General features: G+C 36.3%; 1 non-coding gene across 1 annotated transcript; it reads left to right on the top strand.

The window, feature by feature from the left end:
- Positions 1 to 7,123: 7,123 nt before the first annotated feature.
- LOC111635541 lies at positions 7,124 to 7,309 on the top strand. The gene has a single exon (XR_002758397.1). It is a non-coding gene; the product is annotated as a U2 spliceosomal RNA (small nuclear RNA).
- Positions 7,310 to 8,095: the final 786 nt, after the last annotated feature.

Genomic DNA, 8,095 nt, shown 5'->3' with positions numbered 1-8,095 from the left:
ATTATCTCCACAGAATGTGGGTGTGTGGTCACTCTTAGCTTCATTTCTCCCCATAGACCTTACTGGCATGGGTGTCCCTACCAGGAGCTTGTGCTCCAGCCTGCATTGCCCTATGGATCTGTAAAATTACTGGGCTCTCCCACCACGACCAGGTGGTGACCACGGGAGAGTAATTATTATTATTATTATTATTATTATTATATAGTAAATAGTTGATTATAAATTAGTTTCTAAAAATTATTTAATAAACCCTTTTCATCTGATATATAAAATTCCAAACTATTGTTTTTAAGAACGTAATTCGCAGATTCAGTTTCATAGATTCACTTTCAACAAGGTATCATAACTACACTCACATCTAAAAAATGTGAGTGTAGTTATGATACCTTGTTTACAATTCACTAAAATGTAATTGGGGTTCCATAATACCACCTTCTCCTCTACACATATATATAATAACAACGAGTAGAAATATCAAGTAACACAAAGAAACACTTTTTACAATACTTTTAATAACTTCCCCCACTTTTTCTTTCAAACTAAATTGCTACATTCATAGGGCAGTACTATTTTCAATATTAACATACCTTTGTGGGTGTAAAATGTAATACGATAAAACAATGTCGCTATAAATAATAATACAATCACAAAACTCGGTAACAAATAAGTAGCCTAATATAAAATCTTTTAAAAAGATTTTTACAAAATATACATACAGATTTTTTGTTTTTGTTATATTCTTTGAAAATATTCCGTTAAACAATAGTTGTGATGTATAAACCTTTAAATTGTAATTTACACACAATAACCTTTACAAACATTTTGTGTTTAGGTTTACAAAACAATTTATTATATTTGTCAACTCAATGTCTGTGATGTGTACTTCCTGTAGCACTGAAGAAAGACTAGAAAAATAAAACTAGCCCGAAACAACTTTTAATCATCAAACATTACTAATTCTTTACGACGCTAGGTATTTTTTTGGCCTTTTTAATTTTAAAAATTTATTAATAACCGATCCCATAGCTTTTATTTGTTTTATATACAGTATATTAGAATTTCTTGGTACACATTCACCACACTAGTTTCGTTATATGGAAGCTACAGACGCCATCTATCGACGATTAGAAGAAAAATCGTACAATCGAGTTGGTAAAATAACAATTAGTACGAATCGACACGCTTTTTATCGAATAAATGGACGGTATTTACGATTCAAATTTGTTTAATTCCAGAATGATTCATTGTAAAAAGAATAATCTGTTGTATTTCAAACGACAACATAACGACACCCGTAACACCAAAGACACCAAGAAGGGGACATGGAAATTTGGGTATGGCATGTTATCGCTTCCTGGCCCCAGGCTAAGATCGAGTTTAAGTATCGCTTCCTGGCTAAGATTGAATGTGTGGTTTTCCAGCTTCTTTTCGACGTTCTTCGCTTTGGTAAGTACTGTTAGTATCACTTCCCTCTCCTATTACCCTTCTCCTTCTGTCGGTGGTTTGGCCTGCACGATTGGAATACATCGTGTATTCGCTGAACCAAAGGCACCTTTCTCTCCCCTCAGGGTGGGATACCAGTTTTGGCCCCCCTGTATTTTTGTTTCTCCCCGGTGGCAGGCTACTCCTGTACACCAGCTCTCCATTTCTTCATCTACTCTTAGGGCTTTCTCCCAGCTGTTGTCTGTATCTTTCACTTTAGCCTCTTTGCCTTCCACCATTGTTCTTAGCCAGTCTTACGCCGTGCTGCTCTAGTCTCTTGGATTACTTCCCTGTTCGGCGTGACCATCTGGTGTGTGCCTTGCTACCTTGGATTACTCAAATACATCAATATAAAGAGCGTGTGCGATGGTTAAAGACAGCAACGCTCTCTGCAACCCTTGTATATCTCTTACGAGAATACAGCATGGGAGACCTGCCTTGGACACTGACGACGAGCTGGCTTGCCATGCCACCTCATCTCGTTCGCCATCTCCAGCCTTGGAAGTGGATAAAACATCAACAAACGCCCAAGATGCTACCAATGAAGAAGAAGACGAAGAAGACGACAGGATAAAGAAGTATTCGTCAATACGATCGGTGAGGATCACCCTCATGCAGAGACCAGAACTGAAAGACATTATAAGTGCCATTGGGAACATTGTTGGTGAGAACAAGATTAAGCAAATTTGCTTCCACCCGAAAGGAATTGTGGAAATAGGACTGGAAACGGTACAAGACAAGGAGAGAGTCATGGGTTACACCATAAAGGTAGGAGAGGAACTTTGTACCATAGAAAGTCTAGAAAGCGAATTAATCTATGTTAGTCTTAAGCGCGTACCCGAAGAAGCTGACTGTAATATACTACGCAGTGTGTTTAGCAAATTCGGTAAAGTAGTGAATATACTCGTTAACACACATCCCGGAACGAAAATCAAAACGGGAACATACCGTGTGGTCTTAGTAACAAAAAAAATTATCCCCAACTTTGTTGAAATTCTGGGTAGAAATATACAGGTTTTCTACCAAGGCATGAAAAAGCAATGCCGTAGATGCGGGGCTCTTGATCATGAAATTAAAGAGTGCAACCTAAAACAATGCTACAGGTGCAATAGTACCCTACACTTAATTAGAGACTGTCCTGCATGTTACAATTGCAAAAAAGAACACAGTAAAAACGAAAAATGTCCGGAAATCACGTTAAAAGAGCTATATGAAAAAGGGCCACGAAACAAAAACAGCGAAAAAAAGAGGGAAAAAAGTTTAGAAAGACTCAAAGACAACATTTCCAAAGAAACAGAAAGCAAAGGGAAAGTAGTAGAAAGTGAATCAGATAAAAACGAGAAAGAAGAAGATACACAAGAAAAAACAGAAAAACATATCAAGGGTGGGGGGGCAAACAGTACCAATGACCCCGTGAGCAAGCAAATAAATGATATGAAAGAAAGAGAAATAAAACAAGGAACAATAGATAAAAAAGAGAAGGTTAATACAGAAGAGGCAAAGGAAAATAAAAATACCATTTTAGAAATAGATGAAGGCTCAGATGATGAGGGAGACAAAACCATAACTACGTACGAGGATTATGTTAAGGCCATAGAACTTGATAGAGACATGACAGGGCAAGAAAAACAAGAAGAAATTGAAAAGCTCAAAGTGAAATATGGGATAACCAAGAAAGCAAAAACACCGAAAGAACCTAAAAAGTCAAAAAGAATAAATAGGAAATAAGCGCCCTATTTATGGATAAAAACAAAACTATCAATATTAATATTAGATCCATCAATATTACTGGGTTCAAAGGTATAGAAAAGCAGATTGAAATTCTAAATCTCATCATAACTAATAACATTGATATCCTTGCAATCCAAGACACCAATATTGGCGATTTTGATGAACTTAGACAAATGAGGAAAGCATTCATCAACTACAACATCTATGCCTCCTTTGCCTGCAGAAAAAGCACTGGTGTACTATTACTCATCAATAAACACATAAAAATCAACGACTTTAAAACTGACAGCAAAGGAAGAATTATCACCGTTGATGCAGAGACATGCAAACAACCTGTACGCATAGTCAACATATATGCCCCCCCATATGTCACAGAGAGAAAAGAGTTTTTTAACAACATGAGAAGCTTTCTAAATACCAACAGAAAGCTAATTATCATGGGTGATTTTAACAACGTTCTGAACGACATCGACAAAAATGGTCCACTTTTTCCCGACAGTTCCAGAGACGCCCTCAAAAATATCATAAATGACTTCAACTTGACTGACACATATCGCAGCATCTTCCCCATTCACCCAGGTTATACATGGGAAGGAAGGGGTGTCAAAGAAAGACTTGACCGCATTTACATTTCAAGTAATCTCTGCAAAATCACCAACATGAGTGCGTATGAAATTAAAACAAACAACCGCAGAATATCTGACCACAAAATGATCGACCTTAACATAAAAATAGTCAACTGTACTGCTCATACTAAAAAAATCAAAATTACTAAAGAAATATTACAAGATAAATCTTTCACTGATAAAATCAACGACACTCTAGAAAACTGTAAAACGAACATCAACTGGGACAACTGGCAAAAAATCAAACAGATCTGTCAGACCGTTCTTACAGATACTTGGAACAAAATCAGGAAGCAAAGATTCAATAAGCTTAAAAAACTCCAAAGAGAACTCACAAACAGCATCATAAATAAAAACACCAACGAAATTGACAGGATTGAAAATGAAATCAGTAAAGAAGTGGAAAGGAAAAATAAAGAAAACTACATCAATCATAAGATGAATAAATATAACATAAAAAGAGAGGCTGACAAAATGATCTTTAGAAAAAATAGTAAGAAAAAAACAACCCTGCAAATAGACAAAATTATACACAATGCCAGAGAAATCACTGACGATGATGAGATGATAAAAATTTTCCAAGAATTCTATACAAATTTGTTTAAAGAACCAAACTATGACAATCAATACTGGGAAAGTAACATAAAAGATATTAAGCAAATAAAAGACAAGAAAGACGACATCATAAATAAAGAAATCACGAAAAAAGAGATCCAAGACGCCATCCAAACTATACATAACAGAAAAGCACCAGGACAAGACAACATCAGTTCTGAATTCTATAAATATTTTAACATCCCCATCATTGATATCCTCCACAAGTTATACAACATGGACATTTTTCACCACTCTTTCTGTGTAGGAAAAATGATCCTACTCAAAAAAACTGATAGTAAAGAGGGAAGTGTTGGCAACTACAGGCCGATCACATTGCTAAATGCTGACTACAAAATCTATAGCACCATTCTCTCTAAGAGGCTGGAAAACTGCTTCAAAGACCACATCTCAATCACTCAAAGTGCCGGAATCAGGGGCCGCTCCATCCAAGACAACATCACCTTCATGAATTATGTTAAAAATATATACATTGATCAAAAAAAGCAGCTTTCAATCCTGTCGATTGACGTTAGAAAAGCCTTCGACACTGTCAATCGTACCATGTTATGGAAATTTCTTGAAACCTTAGGCCTCAACAATCAGGAAGTCATCACTGTTAAAAAACTGTACAACAACCCATGTACCAACATCAACATCAACAACAACTACTCCGGTGACATCAAGTGCAATGCAGGGGTCAGGCAGGGATGCCCGAGTTCAATGATCCTTTTTGCCATATACATCGATATACTCCTAAAGAACATCACCAACGACGAACAGATAGAAGCAATCCACATACCAGGCCTAAAGGAGAAAGTTAAGTTTACATCACATGCTGATGACATCAATATTTTTGTCGTGAACGAATATAGCCTCAACAAAATAAAAAACAAAGTTAACAACTTTAGTAAACTAACGGGTATGGTCATCAACATTGAAAAATCAAAAATTATTGACATAATAGGTAACATAAGCTGTCAACAAACCGAAATAAACAATACCGAAAACCTTAAAATGCTAGGAGTTTGGATAGGTAAAGACTCTAAGGAAAAAAACATCAACGAAATGATAAGAAAAGTCAAAGAAGCCACCCAAGACTGGAGAGCAGACTGGTTATACCTCCCAGAAAGAACAACCATTATTAATAAAGTAATCATTCCAAGAATAATTTATAAGATGTATACCACCAATATAAATTCTAAAGAAAATAATAAGCTTGATAAACCACTCTTCAAATACATTTGGAACAGCCCCTTTGAGCCAATCAACAGAAATATTATGAAAAACAACAACAACAATGGAGGTTGGAACATTTGGCACTTAAAAGACTTTGAAACAGCAATCCAGATATCACACATAATCAACACACTAAGAAGCAAGAACCATCCACTTTGGTACTTATTCCAGTATACTTTAGGCCCAATAACCAAAGAGCTAACCCAGACAAAAGAAAACTTCCCTTTCCAGGTTAAGATGAACAAATACTACAGCAAAATAAGAAAGATTCTCAAAGTTATTAGTACCGATCACAAAAAACTAATTACCGACAACAAAAAAGTTCACCCCAGTGACATTTACAGGATTATTCACAAACAATACCCCACCAACTACATTGATAATAATCTAAACTGCAGATGGATTTGGCACAACATACATTCTCTACCCGCTGAGTGGCTTGAAACCTCTTGGAGGATAATTGTAAACGCTATCATGTCCAGGCAGTACCTCCACACGTATCACGGTCACCGTACCAACAGATGTCCCAGATGTAAACTTACGGAAACTACTGAACACATATTTTATGAATGTAAAACTGCCAAATCTGTCTGGGCTTGGATAGCCAAGACTTGGAAAACTAAAATAAAATGGCAACACATAAAGTACCAAACCAAATTTAATATCCAGAATCAGAGCTACTACTTCCTCAACTGGGTGATTGCCTTAGCAAAAAGGAACCTATGGAAAACAAGATGCAACCTAATATTCAATAGTAAAAACTGTAATGCAACTTGGATAGTCACCAAAATCAAACAGGATGCTAAATTTAAAATCTGGAGTGATATCAAAAACATGACGAAAGAGGAATACAGCAAAAACTACAAAAACAGTGACGACATTTTTAAAATTATAAATGATGAGATCTACTTCAATGATGACACTTATCCGCCCTAGCTTTCTAACGGTCTCTGTGTCCTGCCTGCTACCATGATGTCCTCTATCTGCCTTGTCTACGTAACCACTGCTTGTATATCTCCTTCCCTGTAACTCATGTTTCAGGTATAAACACCTTCAGCCCAGCTGCCAGTACTACATTTTTGTAAAACTATCATATTATCGGTTAATAATGTATCACCTTTTATCTTATATCGGGTATTACTCTACCAAGTAATCGATCTGTAACGCGTCAAGTTTATATATATTGTACGCATATATCTGTTCATTCACTTTTATTATTCTACGGATACCCAAATATTCTACTAAATGTTACCATGCTTCCGTTATTCTCTGTATGTGTCTTGTATTTACAACTGTGTAATTGGTACCACCCTCTGGTAACACTGTACATATTGTCGCGTTTTGCCAGCTACCTCCACCTCTTCTGTATATTCCCCGCGTGTTTTATACCAATTTACTACCATGTATACTGCAAGACTTTAATGTTGACTTGAACATGTTGTTCCATGTAACTCTCTATAAAGTAATTAATAAACTATTATTAAAATCTGTTCTAATCAGCTTAATATCTGATTCGCTTCTACCAGAAGTTTCGATGTTAAATTGATTTTTGGAAACTGGCGAAAGGTTGGAGCTTGCTCCTCCTTTGTCGCGGGTTGGCTCGGATTTGCACTGTTTCCGAGAATAGCCCACACCCCAATGGGGTGATAACTCAATAAAGATTAGAAATATGTTTGATATTAATATATTAATCGTCTACTTTTTACCATCTTCTCTGGCCGGGCGATTTCACACTAGAACGGATTGGAACGATATCCAGTTGTGTTCTCATGAAACGGTACTATTATTGTTGTCATGCCAACACCAGTCAGACAGATTTAAAAAGTTAAATATTTGCGATAGGGTCAGTGAGTTACAGCGAACACTCATTCTGATTGGTCAAACGAATCGGTCACTGATATAAGCTGACAAAGCGAATGCTAATATGACGATTTTAGTCTCTGTAATCCAAAATTATTCTTGGTAGACAAATCTCACAGCAATTTTAATGGCAAATTAAATTTATTTTGTAAAAACTACATCAAATGCATTTCGGGCTGGTCTAATATTTTCCAGTCCCTCTTCAGTGCTAAAACAATAACACGTAACAATGGAAGTGCTAAGTAACAATGGAAGTGTTAAGTAACAATGGAAGTGTCAACAATGGAAATGCTACGTAACAATGGAAGTGTCAACAATGGAAATGCTACGTAACAATGGAATTGTTAAGAGAAAGCAACGTGCAAGATGCAGATGCAGTTTTTTTCGTTTTTGCGGGAAATCGAACATATTTTTAAACCCATCTAAAAATTCTCTAATTAGTCTGGAAATAGGGGACTTAATTCTTGCATTCTGTGAAAACGGGTAAGGTTGACTGTAACGTAATAATCTTTATCTTAGTTATCGTTACTTTTGGCCGAGCAACGCCGGGCCCACCTGCTAGT

Source organism: Centruroides sculpturatus, unplaced genomic scaffold (assembly GCF_000671375.1).
Source record: "Centruroides sculpturatus isolate CEXI.00-Female unplaced genomic scaffold, Cexi_2.0 scaffold911, whole genome shotgun sequence".
Classification (NCBI taxonomy): Eukaryota; Metazoa; Arthropoda; class Arachnida; order Scorpiones; family Buthidae; genus Centruroides; species Centruroides sculpturatus.
The sequence above is the reverse complement of the archived record's forward strand: the minus strand, read 5'-3'. Positions and strand labels throughout refer to the sequence as shown.